Source organism: Balaenoptera acutorostrata, chromosome 11, assembly GCF_949987535.1.
Source record: "Balaenoptera acutorostrata chromosome 11, mBalAcu1.1, whole genome shotgun sequence".
Lineage (NCBI taxonomy): Eukaryota > Metazoa > Chordata > Mammalia > Artiodactyla > Balaenopteridae > Balaenoptera > Balaenoptera acutorostrata.
Genome location: NC_080074.1, coordinates 8,435,689 through 8,455,116, shown reverse-complemented (window position 1 = coordinate 8,455,116; position 19,428 = coordinate 8,435,689). Strand labels below are relative to the sequence as shown.

Genomic DNA, 19,428 nt, shown 5'->3' with positions numbered 1-19,428 from the left:
ATGAAATCATAAAAGGTACTGTGGCTTCCTCCTTACTCTCTCAGCTTAGTCGCTCTAGAGGTAAGCCAGCTGCCATGCTGTGACAAAACTCAAGCAGTCCTCTGGAGAAGTCCATCTGTTAAGGAACTGAGGCCTCCTGCCAACAGCCATGTGAGTGAGCCGCCTTGGAAGTGGATCCACTGGCCCCAGTCAAGCCTTCAGATGACCACAGCCCCAGCAGACATTGTGAGTGCAACCTCATGAGCCAGAATCACTCACTTAAAATGCTCCCAGATTCTTGAGCCACAGAAACTGTGTACAATAACATTTATTGTTGTTTCAAGCTGCTGAAACTGAGTTTTAGGATAATTTATTATGTTGAAATACAGTCATGCCTCAGTATTCGCAAGGAATTGGTTCCAGAACCTGCCACAGATACCAAAATCTGCGGATGTTCAAGTCCCATAGTCAGCCCTCTTTACCTGTGGTCCCACGTCTGAGGATTCAACCAACCACAGATGGTGCAGTAGTATATGTATTTTATTTATTTATTTATTTATTTAATTTATTTATTTTTGGCTGCATTGGGTCTTCATTGCTGCGTGCAGGCTTTCTCTAGTTGCGGAGACCAGGAGCTACTCTTCGTTGCAGTGTGCGGGCTTCTCATTGCAGTGGCTTCTCTTGTTGCGGAGCACGGGCTCTAGGTGCGCAGTCTTCAGTAGTTGTGGCACACGGGCTTAGCTGCTCTGTGGCATGTGGTGTCTTCCCGGACCAGGGATCGAACCTGTGTCCCCTGCATTGGCAGGCAGATTCTTAACCATTGCGCCACTAGGGAAGTCCCAGTATACGTATTTATTGAAAAAAATCTGCGTATAAGTGAAGCCATGCAGTTCAAACCCATGTTGTTCAAGGGTCAACTGCAGATAACCAATACGCTGATAAAATTTTTAAAAGCTCAGAAGTACCAGAATATTCATTTACCTTATTTTATCTACTAAGCATCTGAACACTCCTGTACCAAGCAGAATTCTACAAATAGGCAAATACCTAATCTACATATACAAAGAGAAATAACCAGATACATGATTGCCTTTAAAAATAAATAAATAACAAGTGAAGTGAACAGGAAACCAAGAATAATGCAAGAGCTTTTACTGAGAGACCTAAGGCTTTTGTGGGGAGGGGAGGGGAATAACTCTGAATAAAAGTTAAAGCCCTTCTTTTTAAAAAAGATTACACTTTTTTAAAAGAGGTGAGAGAATGGACTTAAAATGACAAAAGGATGATATGCTTGATGTGCAATGAGAAACTAATATAAAAATAAAAGGGGGACTAACACACCATTGTAAAGCAATTATACTCCAATAAAGATGTCAAAAAAATTCTAAAAATAAAAAATAAAATAAAAGGGGGAAGAAGACATGCGATAGAATGCTGGGAAACTTTATAGGAAGGAGATTAAATTTGACGCACAACAACAGAATTTGTGGATGACTTTAGAGGAAGTTAAAAAATGGTGTTTACAAGAGATCTTTTTGGGGTCCTGGAAAAGTAACACTGCCATGTGATAATGATTACACAACTCTACAAATCTGATAAAAATCACTGAGTCATACACCTCAAAAAGGCAAATTTTGCAGTGTATGAATTATGCCTCAATAAAGCTGTTTTCTTTTTTAAGTGGTATTTGTTCGCTAAAGCAAGGAGGGAAAATTATATTATTAGAGTTCCTCTGACTAAAGAAAGGAAGTAGCCAAGAGGAAAAGTACAGTAATTCATTCGACAGACAAGAAAATAAAAAGGAAATTTTTCATAGGTTAAGAAATATTAATGTTTTCATTTCAGCCCAATAAAGGACAGTATTGTGTCTCTGGGTAACTCTCTATAAAACCTGGCTAGGACCACAAAATCTTACTATCTTAAGGGTAGAAAGACAATGCATTTGGAACCCTTAAATGTGGAATAAGGAGAAGGAACACTTTGACTTAATTTCCTGTCCCCTAGAAGAGAGTAACAATTTATTCTGATCTCACATTATTGCATGTGCCTGAGATACAGAGATGGTACCTCCTATGAGAAGAATTTTAAGAAATTTAAAAGCAGAAAATCAAATATATAATTGTTTTTAAAAATGTATGTTAATTTCTTTACAAGTCTGATGGCAACAGTCAATTCCCTCAGTCAGTCAAAATATACACATGGGGAATTTTTTGGTATTTTTGAAGAAGATTAATTTGCATTGGTTCAGGGACTTTTGCAGAAGTTTCCCAAAACAGCAGTACTGTATTTTATTTACCCCATTTGTAACTACAAACAAAGATCAAGCAAAAATGCACCTATAAACAACCACAATTCACATTTGCTTCGAGCTATGAAAATATTAACCTACTCTGACCTCCCCTCTGCACCAACTTCAGCGAACCCTGGATCAAGAGTCTCAGCTTCCAAAACAGCACAGGTGTCTCTAATTTCAGACCTGCTAGTCTCCTCTCTGACTCTGGCTAAATCAGTAGCAAGCCCAGAAAATAAAAACAAAAAAACTCAGAAGTCATGTAGGTATTTTCTTTCTTCCTCCATAAAAGAATGCTCTAGCAGATACAAATGAAATAGCATATATTAATATATAATTCTATCTCCTCTAAGTGGCTATAATAAAAGTCAAAATAGTTCAAGATAGTGATATTCACGATATTATCCATCTAGACTTGAAAAATTGTAATATCAATGAACTTTACAGTTTATGGTACCATGCCAAACCTTTACTAGGCATTCAATAAATGTTAGTTCCTTTCTTTCCTTTCCATTAATTCTTAGAGTATTTCCATAAAACAGTTCCTGCTCATTATACCCCAATATATAGCAGGAAAATAGAAAAAAGATAATTTCCTCACTGAACACCTAGATCAGACTCTGAAAATTCAGGCCACCAGATGATGATGAAGGCACTGATTTGCAAAAGTTAAACTTTACTCTCTCTACCTCCCTTCCTAGGCAGCAGTGTCAGTTCCAAGGACCATTTGCAAAAGTTAAACTTTACTCTCTCTACCTCCCTTCCTAGGCAGCAGTGTCAGTTCCAAGGACCATGTTCCTTCTGCTACTGGAAGTGGCTCAACTGTTTTTCCCCGCAGCAATATATTAGCAGTTCCTGTTCTTTGTGACTGGAAGCCAGTCTCAAGAAGCTATTCTATTCTAAGTGCAGGTGCAGCAAGAGTCCAAAGATTGTCATCAACCCAGAGAACCCCATGCTCAAGTTCACAGGATTCTTGGTTGGAGGATTTTGGGGAGTACTGCCATTGGTTTTTTTGGCTACCAATTTCACTCTCCAAATGATCCAAGTTTCCTGCACCAATGAGCAATGGGGTCTCCACACACCTAAGATTATGTGGAACTAAAACTACATGAAACAGCACTAGTCCCTACTTTGACAGGAAATGTTCTGCCAAAAATAGGTTTGCAGAGCTGTGTGAAGCTGCCGTCTATAGCCCTTTTTTGTGGGCATCTGATACAAGACAGATATATGAGCCAAAGTCATATCTGGTGTACTTTTGTTCAGACTCCGGAGCTTAAGATAGGAACACAAGCATGCTGTGTCAAAACAAACTCTAGTGGTTACAGATGGACAGATTCTGTCATCAGTAACAAAATTTATAGTTGTCAGTGATGGTCTGGTTACTGTCAAGATAAGCCCTTCGATTGCATCTAGTCTACCATTCACATAAGCTACTGAATTTTAGTGACCAGAAGAATTAGCTAGCCTGTCACCTCCCACTACAAGCTGGTTTACATAATGGCTCCAATACAAGAACTTCTGCCCTCTAAATCGGTTGTGCTGTTTCTTGGCATTCAATACCCTCAGACAAGACACTAGATGTAGTCCACAACACTAAATAAACCATGGTGACAGACCATCATAGGGCCATGCTGAGTGTTTCCATAAACAATAATCAAATCTGATCAATTCTAGTTCAGTGGAACTGAAAATACTAACAAACACCTTAGAAAAGGAGGCAGGAAAGAATAAATAAACCTGGGACCTACCTTGTTTACAATTCCCACAGACAGATGAAATTCAATTCCATGCCAACCATACCCTTCGATCACTAAAACACAAACAGAAAAATAAAAGTTCATGCAATATAAGCAGTTCTTCCAGTTCCTACAGCATATTTGGTTTCAATGGTAAGAAGCTGTTTCTTATCTGCTTTCTATCCTCTCCACGCCCACAACAGTAGCTGAGTGTCACTGGCAAAAAGGCCCAGATATGTGGAGTTAAATAACAGGTAACACTGATTGAATACTTATTATATGCTAGGCACTGTTCTAAGTGCTTAAATGTACTAACTAATTTAATCCTCACAACAACCCTATGAGATACTCTTATTAACTCATTTTACATCCAAATGACAACTGGCCTATACCTCTGAAAACTGCTCTTACTTGTGTTAAGAAATGCCTCTTAAATAAATGTAGGCCATCTCAACCACTGTGGCTGGGCTGTCTCAATGGTTGATATCTATATATGTTCCATATTCATCCACTCATTATACATTTAAGTCCCCATGGTAGGCTGAGCACTATAGTAGATGCTAAACATGATTTATTCTCTGCCCTTTAGGAGTTGAGAAACTAGTTGGGGAGATCAGACTAAATCCAAGAAATGGTTCAAGAAATGGAATGCCCTACTATGAGGTACACTCTCTTTGTGCAATCATTCAGTGAAAAAATGAATAACCTCTGGGAAAAGGAAAGGAAAGCTTTACAGAAGAGGTGCCTTAAAGCTGGACCTTTAAAAAAAAAAAAATTGGCAAAGAGAGGAGAAAGGTTCTTCAGGAAAGGAAACGAGAACAAAAACATGGTGGTGGGGACAGACAGACTCTATCTGAGGTCCTTCATAATCTGATCCCATCCAGTCTGACTAGCCTTTGCCTTGGCCGCTGACCTCCCTCCCCATCCCCGTTAGCCATACCAGACTTCTTCCTTCTAGGATACACAATCTTTGATAGCTCCTTTGTTTCTCCTACTGCCTTGAATGTTTTCCCCACCTTTTCCCTGGTGGGTAACATTAAACTAGTCCTAGTATACAGTAGGCACTCAATAAGATATAGCCATTATTGTAAATAATATTGTTTAAGATTCAATTAAAACATTTTTCTATAACCTCTTCCAATTCTCCAGAGTTAATCTACTGGCCTCTCTGCCACACCTACATGGCATTTGTCCATTTTTCCATTACAATGATAAAACATTCTACTGTCCCCAGGTTTCCTTTTTTTTTCTCTTACTTGTCTGAACAGGTAACATCTTTTCTACAACTCTATATCCCCCAAGACCTAGCACAGTGTCTGGCATGTAATAGGTGCCCATCTATGCACTTGTTGACTGAAGGCCCGACTAACTCAAATTTACAAAATGAATAATGATAGGATTCTTCTAAAAAGTGAGCTCATTTAGTACACTTAAACCATTCAGTCTGTCAAAAATCTAATGCACTTTTACATCTTCATGAATATGTCTGCTACATAATTATACCAACAAGTCATGCACAAAAAAGTCAAAGTGGATTCACCAAACACTACCAGCTGACTAGTTTTTGCTTGATGACAAAATAAGGTCCTCATCCATGTCAATGGACAAAGGAGAAATTAACTGAATTAACTATTTAGATATTATGGCTGGTGACCTTTCTCAGTGAACGGATGCCACAACTTTGTAGGCAGTATGTATGTTTAAATAGGTATTTAGACTGGCTTTAGTCACGGGCGGTAGAGGTTACAAATTTAGAAGTCCAATCATAAATCCAAGGTTTATTTATAGAAACTTTCCATATGGTAAGAGTTAAAAAGTAAAACAGCAGCCATTTTCTTTGCCGAAAACAAAAGGTAGCAGAGCACTGAAGGACCAGACCTTCTCTTGACTCTGCTCTTGGCACTGCTTAAAGCAGAGGAAGAAATGTGCAGGGCAAGCAGGAGCCTCGCTGAAAATCAGGCACCCACAGCAACCGGCCTTTTGAATGTCTATGCTATTCAAGGCTTAAGTATTAATGTATACATGCCCGTGTTCATTGAAAGAACAATTTGTGGCTTGGAACTTAAAAAAGTGTTCTAATGTGCTAGTTTGTCCAATATTAATCGAGTCTGCCAGGTTTGAACATGCCAAGCTTAAAATACTCTCTAGATCGTTATGCAAAGGTATGAGCTCAATCCTTTATTCTCAGGAAAAGAAACTTAGGGAGAATGACTAAAGCAACAGTATTTCAATGAAAGCCATAACAGAAAAAGTCAACTAAATAGTGATGAGTTACTATTTTTAAATATCTGAATAGAAATAAGATACAAGCTAATGACAGATTTCTTACAATTATTAATCTCACCTAAAATGAGATCCTGGGGTTTTAGTTCCAAGGTGTCAGAGAATGTATTTTGAAACTGATTTCTACATGAGACCATCTCATAAAAAGGTTGTTTTAGTCATCCACTGACTAAGCCCCTTCAGAATCGAAGTCTAACTTACTTTATATTGAAATAAATTATATTTTTTATATGAACAGTATTATAAGCAAAGTTTTTTTAACCTTTTACTTTATCAGCTTTAGAAAAATTCTAATAAAACCTGGAATGACCAAATTTTTATAAATAAACCTCAGAAGCTCACACATCCAGTCCCTTCAATTTCAGTTGGGGAACCAGAGCAGAAGGGGTTCAATGACTTGATAACAGGAAGACTGGGACCAGAATCTGATTACTAGTCCAATTTATTTATTCTACTACATACTACTAAACACACTGTTTTATTAAGACAGAAAATGTTTTGGAAATTACAACAGAAGAAAAGTTTAAATAACTACATTCATTCCCTGAGAAGAATTTAAAAATTAGATGTGTGCCCTGAAGATTTGGAAATGCTGACCCTTAAAAACTTAGGCAGTAGAAGACTATAGCAGTTATTTTCAATGCTTTTGGCTCAATGACCTATAGAATCTTTGCTAGAAGTTTAGCTTTAAAAGGTTTTTCTTACATCCCTAAGGGTATGGGAATAATTTTTACAATCTAAGATGACATTATCCTTACCTTCTAAAATATAAACTTCACACACACACACAAAAAAAGCAATTTCGGGACTTCCCTGGAGGCACAGTGGTTAACACTCCGAGCTCCCAATGCAGGGGGCCCGGGTCCGATCCCTGGTCAGGGAACTAGATCCCACATGTATGCTGCAACTAAGAGTTTGCATGCCACAACTAACGAGCCCGCCTGCCGCAACTAAGGAGCCCACCTGCTGCAACTAAGGAGCCCATGTGCCACAACTAAGGAGCCTGCCTGCTGCAACTAAGGAGCCCACCTGCCACAACTAAGACCTGATGCAAACAAATAAATAAATAAATGAAAAAAATCACAAGAGAAATTAGAAAATATTAAAAAAGCAATTTCATAGAATTCAGGGTCTTCTTTCAAACAAATATTTCTTCTGAACGAATTCTACTGTCTCATTTTAATTTGCACGGAAGAGATGCAAAAAATAAAAGGAAAGTAACAAAAAAATAAAATGGAAGGGAAAAAAAGGAAAAGGAGGAAAGAGGAAAGAAAAATCAATATAAAGGTTTGACTCTGATATCAAAAAAGGAGGAGAAAAACAATTCCCAATTAAATAAGTGAACTGTGGTTTTTAATCAATCAGCCTCTACAAGGTATGGTTACATACCTCCTCAAACTGAACACCTAAAAAAAATATCTTAACCTCATTTTGCCTGATTCCTCTATTTGCTCTTCCTTCCACTTCCAAAGATAGAGTATTAAGTGGAGTGGGCCTCCTGGAACAAGTAAGGGAGTCAGAAATGTCGGTCCATGCAGCCCCCTCGAAGTGCCGGTACTGGCTGGAGTTACTAGAGTCTCAAAAGGGGAGTCGAGAAAGACCGCTGCGTTCCCAGAGTGTGTCTATAACCTCCTCTAGAAGAGACTAGAAACCTGCTGCCTTTCACATGCACCAAAAGCCCTTCCTTTCCTACTATCAATTTAACTTGGATGCAAAAATTACAGTTAATATAACAATTAATTAAGGTGACAAGTGGAAAAAGGAAGCAATACCATAGGTACTATATATACATATATATTATAGAGGGAGGGAGGGAGGGAGGGAATAAGTAAGACCCGGCTGGTCAACCCAGCTGCAGCATTCAGCATTCAACCTAACATATGCTTGGTAAGGCACTAGAACACAGACAATACTTTACAAATAAAAAACTAAAACCTCAAACCCTGCACTCATAAGAAGAGTTTCCAACTCTATCAAAGCTCCCAGTTTCACCTTCCCCTGCCGTCACCCCATAACAAGTAATGGAAGCATCTCCTATTTCACTGTGTATTAAGACTCAGATGTAACTCCGGATGGGCAGATATAGCTATCACTTTTTGAAACTGCAAAGCAAAATCCAGGTGTTTGAACATCTGTTCTCTTATGTGACTCTCCTAACACTGTAAGGTGGTATTGGTGGAGAGTAAACCGCAGCAAAGCCCCTATTACGAGTGGATTCACAAAGGAGTCCGTCTATCAGTGTTCTAATTATGTTTAGACCTCAAAGCTGACTCAGACACCTCCGCAGCAAGTCTTTTTTTTTTTTTTTTTTTTAATTAATTAATTTATTTATTTTTGGCTGTGTTGGGTCTTCGTTTTTGTGTGAGGGCTTTCTCCAGTTCTGGCAAGCGGGGGCCACTCTTCATCGCGGTGCGCGGGCCTCTCACTGCCGCGGCCTCTCCCATTGCGGAGCACAGGCTCCAGACGCGCAGGCTCAGTAACTGTGGCTCACGGGCCCAGCCGCTCTGCGGCATGTGGGATCTTCCCAGACCAGGGCTCGAACCCATGTGCCCGGCATTGGCAGGCAGATTCTCAACCACTGCGCCACTAGGGAAGCCCCAGCAAGTCTTAAATAAACATGTACATTCCTATTTTCTTAAACAGAATAAAATCAATAGTTTTTATTATTCCTTGCTTTTTTCCCATAATAAATTATTTTAATTTTTCAAAATAGGTAATACGTACCTATGGTTTAAAAAAACCTAACAGTGCAATGAGCATATAGTGAAAAGTAGGTCTCTTTCCCACCCAGTCCCCTAGTACTTCTTTCCAGAAAGGATTTCAAGTTTCTTGTAAGTTAACATTTTCTTAATGACTGAATCGCTCTCCTGTGCTTACAAAGGTGGCTGCAGCTGAATGACTTGGCTGGTTATCACACTACCGGAGAGAGCACATCTCCACCATCACAGAAGTGGAGTGTCTGAGCGGGAGGGACCAGCCTTCAGTGCGGCATGGCACATTTGTGCCCTCCCCGTACACACTCCCACTCACGTGCATGCACATGAGGAGAGGGTTCTTTTGTGTATATGTGTGGTAAAATATACATAAGATTTACCATTTTAACCATTTTTAACTGTAAAATTCAGTGGCATTAAATATATTCACAATGTTGTGGAACCATCACCACTAGCCACCTCCAAAACTTTTTCCTCATCCCAAACAGGAACTCTGTACTCATTAGACAGTAACTCCCCATTTCCCCTCCCTCTAGCCCCCAGTAACACTATTCTACTTTCTGTCTTTATGAATTTACCTATTCAAGGTACTTCATATGAGTGGAATCATACAATTTTTGTCCTTTTGTGCCTGGCTTCTTTCACTTAGCATAATGTCTTCAAGGTTCCCATGTTGTAGATTGTTCCAGAATTTCCTTCTTTTTTAAGGCAGAATAATATCCTATCGTATGTACATAACACATTTTGTTTATCCACTCATCAGTGGAGGGACATTTGGGTTGTTTCCATCTTTTAACTATTATGAATAATGCTGCCGTGAACGTTGGTATACAAGTATCTGTTTAGGTCCCTTCTTTCAATTATTTTGGATATTTGCTTAGAAGTAGAATTGCTGTACCTATGGAAGTTCTGTGTTTAACTTTGTTTAAAAAATAAATTTATTTATTTATTTTTGGCTGCATTGGGTCTTCATTGCTGCACACGGGCTTTCTCTAGTTGCGGTGAGCGGGGGCTACTCTTCTTTGCAGTGCACAGGTTTCTCACTGCGATGGCTTCTCTTGTTGCGGAGCATGGGCTCTAGGCACACGGGCTTCAGTAGTTGTGGCATGCAGGCTCTAGAGTGCAAGCTCAGTAGTTGTGGCATACGGGCTTAGTTGCTCCGCGGCACGTGGGATCTTCCCAGACCAGGGGTTGAATCCATGTCCCCTGCACTGGCAGACGGATTCCTAACCACTGCGCCACCAGGGAGGGCCCCCTGTGTTTAACTTTTTGAGGAACCACAAAACTGTTTTCCACAGTGGCTGCACCATTTTACACCAGTGATACACAGGGGTCCAGTTTCTCCTCCTTGCAGTTTTTTGGTAATAGCCATCCTAATGGATGTGAAATGGTATCTCATTGCGGTTTTCCTTTGCATTCAAAGGAGAGGATTCTTATGTCTATGGCTTCAAAACATTTTGCATTTGAAGGTGTTCCTATGGCACTGGTCCATCTCCACCCCACAACAAGTGTCTTATCATCTGGCTCTTCATCATGGTTCTCAAGTGTCTACCACTCATTCAGTGCACTACTCACTTCAAATCTTGCACACTATGACTACCACCATACTCCATTCTGCCTTCTCTGCATGTCTTAATATCCTTTCATCTATGCTTTTTGGCTTTCTTCTCAAAAAATGTTGATCTATTTATAACCAGACACTGCCAGTTTAATCAACACACTCCTTCAATTTCTGGAAGAAGTGACTACTCACAGCACTTTTGGCACTTCAAGTCTTCTCAAGAATCGTCAACAATGCTCAAAAGTTGTTTCTTGACTATCTAAGGCACTTGCTTTTCTTTTTCTTGGTTTTGCGTTAAGAACTCTTTTGGATGCTTGAAAATGACAGAAAGTTGATCTCTGGATAACCAAAGTTTTACCATAGGCATTTTCACGCTTATTTCTACCTGCATTTAAGCAGAGCTTGCAGATAAATAAAATAAATACATTAAACTTCTCAGTGCTCAAGAAGAACACAACAAAAATGACAAAATATAAAATACTTTTGTTAGTATCCCACAGTAAATTGCTATTTGTCAACAGTGCCTAGAACATGGTAGGCACTTGATAAATATTTGTTGAATGAATGGTTTAAGGAGATATAATATGGCAGCAGAGAATGTAGGCTTTGGAGTCAGATCTGGATTTGTATGTCAGCTCCTACCTTTATTAGCCATACGATCTAGGGATAAGTTGCTTAGCTTCTCTGAGGCTCAGAGACGCTAAAAAATAATAGATGGATAATACCACCTATCTTTCAGAATAACCATGAAGAGTTGTTATTGGTGGTATATTCAAACATATAAACTGCTTTGTTGATATCAACTCTAGGTGCTGCAAAAGCATGGATTTAAGTAAAAGAAACAGTTCAATAGCTCACAATTCGTTTATCTATCAGTGATTATTCATTTATTTAGTAATGGCCTACTATGTGCCAGGCACTGTAGTTGCAAAAGACACATCAGTGATCTAGAAAGACATAGATCCTTGCTCTTGTGGAGCTTATATTCTAATATGGAGAGACAGATACTAAAATAATAAATATAATAAGTAAACTACAAAGATCTTAAAATGTAATGAATGCTTTAGGGAAGAAAAAGAAAAAGTAGATCAGAAAAAAGGGAATAAGAAGTGTTGGGGGAAGAGGACTTGCAATTTTTAAATAAGATGATCAGAGTAGGCCTCATTGAGAAAGCGACAGAAGCAAAGATTCGACAGTCATGAGAGATTCAGCCATGCAGATATCTAGAGGAAGAGCATTCCAGAAAGAGGAAACAGCCAATGCAAAGGCCCTAAGACAGAAGCAGGACTGTCATGTTCAAGGAACGGCAAGAAAAGTAGCGTGGCTGCAGCAGAGGGAGCAAGGGGGATATAGTTAAGTAAGGTCAGAGAGGTTACGACAAGACCAGATAATATAAGGCCTTACAGGATTCTCTGCTCGGAGTGGAACGGGGCGGCGGGGGGGGGCAATGCAGGGGAGCCACTGCTTTTCTTTTTTTTTTTTTAAGTGGCTTAAAAGAAACAAAAATTTGTTATCTTACAGTTCTGAAGGGCAGAAGTCTGGCACAGGTCTCAATGGGCTAAAATCAAGGTGGTGGTAGGGATGAATTGTTTTCTGGAACTCTTGGGGAGAATGCTTCCTTGCCTTTTCCAGTTTCTAGAGGCTGCCTACATTCCTTGGCTTGGAGCCACTGCTTTTGAACAGAGGAGTGACATGACCTGACTTAGGCATATGAATGGTTCAGGCTGCTGTGTTGAAAACAAAGGAAAGGGTAGAAGCTGGGAGGTCAGTTAGGAGGCACTACAATAATCCGGGCAAGAGAGGACAGTGGCTTGGACCACAGCGGTAGCAGCAGAGAAGGTGAGACGTGGCTGATTTTGGATATATTTTGAGGGTGGGCCCAGTAAGTTTTCATGGTAGACTGGATGTGGGGTATGAGAGAAAAATGAGAGTCCAAAGTTTTGATCAGAGCAACTAAAAGAGTAGGATTGTCGTCAAATAAAACAGGGAAAGCTGCGGGTGGAAAAAATTAAGTTTAGAGAAGAAAATGAATAGTGTACTTTTAGTTTTGTGTATGTTGTTTGAGATAGTTGGCCTTCCAACATTTCCAACAGGTAAACAGGGTCAGATTGATGAAATAATGGTTTTTAAAAGCATTTCCATTTTACTATCTTGTAACAGATGATAAACTATAGGTTAGTTTGGCCTAGATGCTACCATTTTATAACAAATTAATTTTAGCAGTTACAATATACACAAAAAAAATACTCATAGTTTGATGCTGTTTAATTCCCAATGACTGACTGTATCCTTTAAAGCTTGAAAATCAGAACTAAAATTCATTCCACCCTACAGGTATAGGTAGGGGGTCAAATCACAGTAAGTGAGGAGAAATAAGAAAATAGTAACAATAATAAAATAATAAAATACAATGAGCTCCTGGCATCTGAATTCTTCAGCCAACACTGAGTTCTTCATCTGATGGCAGCTGGAGGATTCCAGTGATCCTAACACGATCATCTTCAGTCTCACATACTCCTCTTGTTCTAAACACAAATTTTTCTCTCCTTCTGTTCCCTGGAAGGTCCCAAAAGAAGAGAACAGTCCAGAGCCTGAGAACAAATGCATCTAGAGAGAACAATAAAGAGAGGAGCCTACACAGAACTAGTACCACACCCACATTCTGAGTCAAGGCCATGGGAGAAATCACAAAATCACATCATCTCAGGGCTGGAAAGGGATCATCATGTGTCAACAAATATTTTCCAAGTGACCATGTGCTAGACGCTAAGGATACACAGATGATTATGACAAAATCCCTATTCAAGGCATTGTATGCTAAGTACTTTACTAGAGGAATTAACTAAGGGTTATGGGAGAACAAAGGCAAGAATAAAGGAGCAGATTTTCAAAATAAATTGCCAAGAATTAACTTACGATCACCATGTCCACCACCTCCTACCAATCTAACATATAGAAGACTCATCTAGTGCTTCAGGCTAAGGAGAAAGCAAGGTTGTGGTCCTTGCAGGTCTGGGACTTGTAGCCTCTTAGAATCAGTCTTGTTCTCTTACATGGTTGGTTAAAGAAAAGTAGTTAAAGGCAGTTATGATCATTTACATCCCCCCTTCATCTCTTTTCCACCAAAAAAACTTGGATCACGGGAAAACACTGTTCTAGTCCAACCATTCACTCAGTGCCAACCTCCAAATTTTTAAAAGGTAGTACTTAATCCTTTAAAATATTTGCCGAAAGAAAACAGTGCCTTCTCTTCCTGTCCTAAAGGAAATTTTATTTCACCTAGGCTATTTACAGAGATCTAAGTTACAACTTTAACTTCTAGAATAAACCTAACCATAACCACTTCCAAGCCACGTGTCTTTTCTGCTGGCCCAAGTTCTAACCCCTCCACCTCCCAAGGCTTAGGAGTCTTTCTAGTTCTGAGTCTTCCAGCACTCTTACTTTTCATTGTACCACCAATTGTGACTCTCAAGAATCCAGCCACAAAGTACTATGGGAAATTACTCTATTAATCCACAAACCATATTTCATCTTCATTTTCCAGACGAAATCTCAAAGGCTTGTAATGCAGTGTCAAAAGTATCATCTGTCTTTACACATGTCTAAAGGAAAAAACTTATCTCTGACTTACGAGTTTTCACTTATTGGTAATCTCTCTATATCCAATAGAAACATACTTTACCATGATAACATATTCCAGCAAACTGCTGCTATCTCAGCAATTACAATTGAGTATATGCTTTCAATAGTGAGTCAGGCCCTGGGAGTGGTTTAGCACATGGAATTTCACCAGCTGGCATCTACAATTAGATTCAAGGAGGCAAATGGAATTTTTCTATCAGGTTTTTCCAAAAGTTAACTAGTTCTTAAACTGATTATACCCTTCTGAAGTATTTACAGATGAAATGATATAATGTCTGGGATTTGTTTTTAAATACTGAGGCGGAAGAGGGGAGCAAGGTTAAACAAGATTGGTCATGTGCTGATAATTGTTGAAACTGGGTGACAGGTCCATGGTGGTGGTTGATTTTATTAGTCTCTACTTTTACATGTGTTTGAAATAGTCCATTATAAAGATTTTTTTTTTTTAACTTATGTCATGATCTGGTGAACCTGAAAAACAAAGAACAAAGTGATTCTTGGAACCAATGAGCTCCATAATCTACCAGAATAAAAACTGTTCATTTTTTAATATGTATCTCGAATTTAACACTTATTTCTCACTGAACAAATACTTATCAAGCACATCTAGCAGGTTCCAGGCACCAACCTGAGTTCTGAGGATACAATGATAAACTAAATTCTCTCTCCCTCAAAGAATCCAGTAGTAATCTGTTTTATGAAAGAGGCAAGCACACAGTGTCACAGACCAAACAAGAGGGAGATCTAATCCAACTCTGGCCAATCGGGAAAAGGTTCCCAGGCACCATCTAAATTAATTCTGAAAGATTCAACCCAGAGAAACAAATCATTTCTTTTTTTCCCATGCTGACCTTCATCATCTCACAGACTGTCAGATCAAAAGGAAAATGCCTTCCTTTATGAACTAAAGTATCGATTTCCCTATAACGCAGAAATTATCAAACTGTCATTCATTCAACAAATATATATTAAAAACCTACCACGTGCCAGCACGTACTAGACAAAAAAAGATAAAACATGGTCCCTGCCCTCATGTGGTTTATAATCTCAGAGCACAGAAAGACAAAAACAAGCAAGTAAGCAAGCCATCAAGCAGAAAACTAATTACAAACTTCTCCAAGTTACAAAGAAATCAAAGAAGGAACTTTATGAGTAGAAAGAATCTACTTTGTAAACATGGTGATAAGGAAAGTTGAACAACTATCATCATACCAAGGGATGATAATGTAACTGACTGAAGGGGGGAGGGACTAGGTGGTGAGGTCAGCATAGATAAAGCATGTGTGCAGTGTAGGTCATGGGAAGAAATCTGGATTTTATTCTAAGTGTCATGGGAAATGGTTGGAGGTGAGGGTTTTAAGCAGAGAAGTGACATGATTCAGTTTATGTTTTTAAGATCATTGCTGCTACTCTGGAGAGAATGGATTGAAAGAGAATAATAATTTTTACCAAGAGGAATTTTAGATGAGTAAAACCAAAATTGATTGTGGCCAGTAAAAATCATGTCTGCATTCCATTACCAATCTAAAATCTTTTAAATTACCCTACTTAGTCCAGGCTTCACCTACAGTTTTTTTTGTTTTGTTTTGTTTTTAATGCTTACTACCAATGGGTGATGACCTCTGAGGAGCTCTCTGGGAAGCTGAAACAAGCCTAGATGCCTGGGGGTAAGCATTTTTCTCATTCTCCAATTGCCAAAGCCAGATTAATTTTCATTTACTCATCTCCTAATCCACAATCAGCTTCTTGACTGAAAGGCAAGGAGTAGGGACCTTCCTCAAGTTTTTCAGGTAACAATAAACTTTACTGAACATCTGATGAGGAATGTGATCGCACAACCTTTCTTATTGCCAACTATGCCCCAGGTGGGAACTCTACTATGAAAGCAATTCTAATTTTCCTGTCCAAATTGGCTAGATCTCAGAAAGATGCCTAAAGCAAACCTATTTAATTCTGTTTTTAAAAAAGCTTTCTCATTCCGAAGTCTAAACAAGAATAAATTTCCTTTCTTAAAAAAAAATTTATCTATTTATTTACTTGGCTGCGCTGGGTCTTAGTTGCGGCACGCGGGATCTTCAGTTGCGGCATGCAGGCTCTTAGTTGCATCATGCGGGATCTAGTTCCCTGACCAGGGATGGAACCGGGGCCCCCTGCACTGGGAGCATGGAGTCTTAACCGCTGGACCACCAGGAAAGTCCCAAGAATAAATTTCTAATAGCATTTGTAGTTAATAAAGAAAGAAAAACAAATTCCATTGTCAAGCCCTGAGGCACGTGACTAAGCAACCTTGATAAAGGCACTAACAAACCAAGTTACGCTCAAAGAGATTTTACTCAGTTATTTGAAAAACAGAATGGAAAGAGGAGCGATAGACAGTACCAACATCTGTGGGGCTACACCTACATTGCATCACTTAATCTTGATATTATTCCTACAAGAGAAATATATCCCCCCTTTTACTGATAAGGGCATAGGCCCAGAGAAGTTGATACTAGCTCAGGGTCACACAACCATTAAGTGGCTTCCATGGCCCATACTCTTTCCACTAAACAAACGTTTAAATAGAGATCTAAATTACAGAAAGTCTTCCACATGACTAATGTACTAATAGATAAATAAGTTTACACATATGTGTGTGTGTGTGTGTGTGTTTGTGTGTGTGTGTTTCATCTGGGAGTCTAACCACCAATTGTAATATTTCTTCAGCGTGGAAAGTGTTTAGGATTCCTACTTGGAGACAGACCACCAGAAAGCACCTCTCTGAAGAGGCAAGGGAGTTTGGTGGCAAAAGCTATCCAGGTTATTTGCCCTTAATGAAGCCAAAGGAGCTTCTCCTTGAAGGCAGCATATACTTTCTTGGGGCTAGCAGCAGTGACTCCCTAAGAAAAGCTTATAGGGACTCATGTACAAGGACCATTCCAGGATTGTCTCTAAGTGATTTAGGGTGGTGACACTGAGCAACATGTACATGCAAAAACAACTATTCCATCAACAAATAAAACCAAATAAGACAGGACTCCCCTGGTGGCACAGTGGTTAAGAATCTGCCTGCCAATGCAGGGGACACGGGTTCGAGCCCTGGTCTGGGAAGATCCCACATGCCACGGAGCAACTAAGCCCATGCGCCACAACTACTGAACCTGCAAGCCACAACTACTGAAGCCCGCGCGCCTAGAGCCTGTGCTCTGCAGCAAGAGAAGCCACTGCAATGAGAAGCCTGCGCACCGCAACAAAGAGTAGCCCCCGCTCGCCTCAACTAGAGAAAGCCTGCACGCAGCAACGAAGACCCAATGCAGACAAAAATAAATAAATAAACAAACAAGACAGTGTACACGAAAGCCCCTAACAGTGTCTAGCATAAAACAGATAATAAAAGCAAGTTTCTTCCATCCTCTGCTCTGAGTTATTTGTACAAAAAAACAAATAACTGCTGGACGGAGCCACAACATCTTACTTAGTTGGAAAAATTGATGAAATTCTCTTTCTGTCAAACCCAGCCAGATTGAGTTTAAATATCTGGGCCTATATTTGCTAAGAACATCAGGGACACAACCACCAACATTTCAGAAGTCAGAAGTCTTCTCTTAAGGGTTATTTTATTTCCTCCATCATTCAACAGTATAGCAAATGGACAAAAAGGTATCTTTAAAGCAAGTCTCCCCAAGAGCTGAGTGCAACACAACTCAGCAAAACCACCACAGTATCACTGCAATCTCCGTTACAATCTGCATTCCTCCACTTCTATGATCACTGAGTGGTTGTACACAACCTGGCATATTAAATCATTACTAAATACTTCATACTAGGGCAAATTATTCTTCAACTATTTTAATGGTTTAACTTTTGAAATGGAATGATCTTTTCTATAAAATATTCTTTTAAATTAATTCTATCATTTAGATGCTCTGAAATTCAGACTCTGAGGTGAACAATCTCCTACTGTAACTGAAGTTGAGATAGTGTGAAATGGTAATGACTGCTGGAGTGAACACAGTGACAAACGTAAGGATCAAATGAAAATCACAGAAGGGCCTTTTGGGATTAATGCTCTTACAGGGGAAAAAAACTCAGACTAAAGAGCTTAGACAACTTGATCAATATTGCACCGCTTATGGGACTTCCCTGGTGATCCCGTGGTTAAGAATCCGCGTTCCAATGCAGGGGACGCGGGTTTGATCCCTGGTCAGGGAACTAAGATCCCACATGCGATGCAAATACTGAGCACGAGCGCTCTAGAGCCCACGTGCCACAACTAGAGGGAAGCCCGCATGTCGCAGAGAAGAGCCTGTGCGCTGCAATTAAGACCCGACACAGCCAAATAAATAAATAAAATTCTTTTTGAAATGTCACATCTTATTAGTGACAAAATGAGGGTTTTTTTAAGCCCCAAGCCTACTGATGCCCCGCTGGCCAGCTGACCTCTCCCTAATAATAATAGCTGCCACTTACCAGATAATTACAATGTGCCAGGTGCTGTACTGAGGGTTTTACGTATGTGATCTCATTTAATCTCACCACAATCCTATGAGGAAAGCATTTTGTAAATAAGGAAACCAGGATTCAAACCCAAGTCTGTCTGATGCCAAAGTCTTTTGTTTCAACCACTACACTAAGCCTCTCTGCTTTCCATTCATTCATTCATTCATTCATCAAATACTCGCTAAGTAAGGATAATGTGTCAGGTACTGTCTCAGCCCTAGAGATACTAGTGATGAAGACAGACAAGGTCCCTGCCTTTATGGCTCTTATGGTAACAAGTAAAAAATAAGCACTTCAGATATGACTGATAAGTGTTGGGGGGGAAAACAGTACTGTGATAAGAACTATAGAGGCGACATTATGCTACCTACCAGTCATAGATGAAAACACTGACTATGTAAAAGACTACCACCTCATGTCCATTAGCATGTCTACTACGAAAAAAAATAACAAGCACTGGTAAGGATGTGGAGAAATTGGAACGCTTGTGCACTGTTGGTGAGAATGTAAAATTAAAGTAAATTTAATCTTAGACAGTGAAATGACTAAATAAGATTCTGAATCCTTCAAAGATAAAAGGTATTTGAAATAATATATTCTGAAAGGCAGACAAACCACAGTCCTCTCTTCAGTATGATACTAATTTTAGCACAGGCATAAGTAGAAACAATTTTAATCAGAGAAACGTGTCAATGAGCATAACATCTTTCCAAATTAAAATAAACTATCAAGATTACACACGTA

The 19,428-nt window shown here is 39.4% G+C and overlaps 1 long non-coding RNA gene across 1 annotated transcript; it reads right to left on the bottom strand.

The window, feature by feature from the left end:
• Window positions 1-449: 449 nt before the first annotated feature.
• LOC130709229 (uncharacterized) lies at window positions 450-10,898 on the bottom strand. Its single transcript, XR_009009734.1, has 3 exons — window positions 10,756-10,898; window positions 4,018-4,079; window positions 450-772 (listed from the first exon to the last, which is right to left on the bottom strand). It is a non-coding gene; the product is annotated as an uncharacterized LOC130709229 (long non-coding RNA).
• Window positions 10,899-19,428: the final 8,530 nt, after the last annotated feature.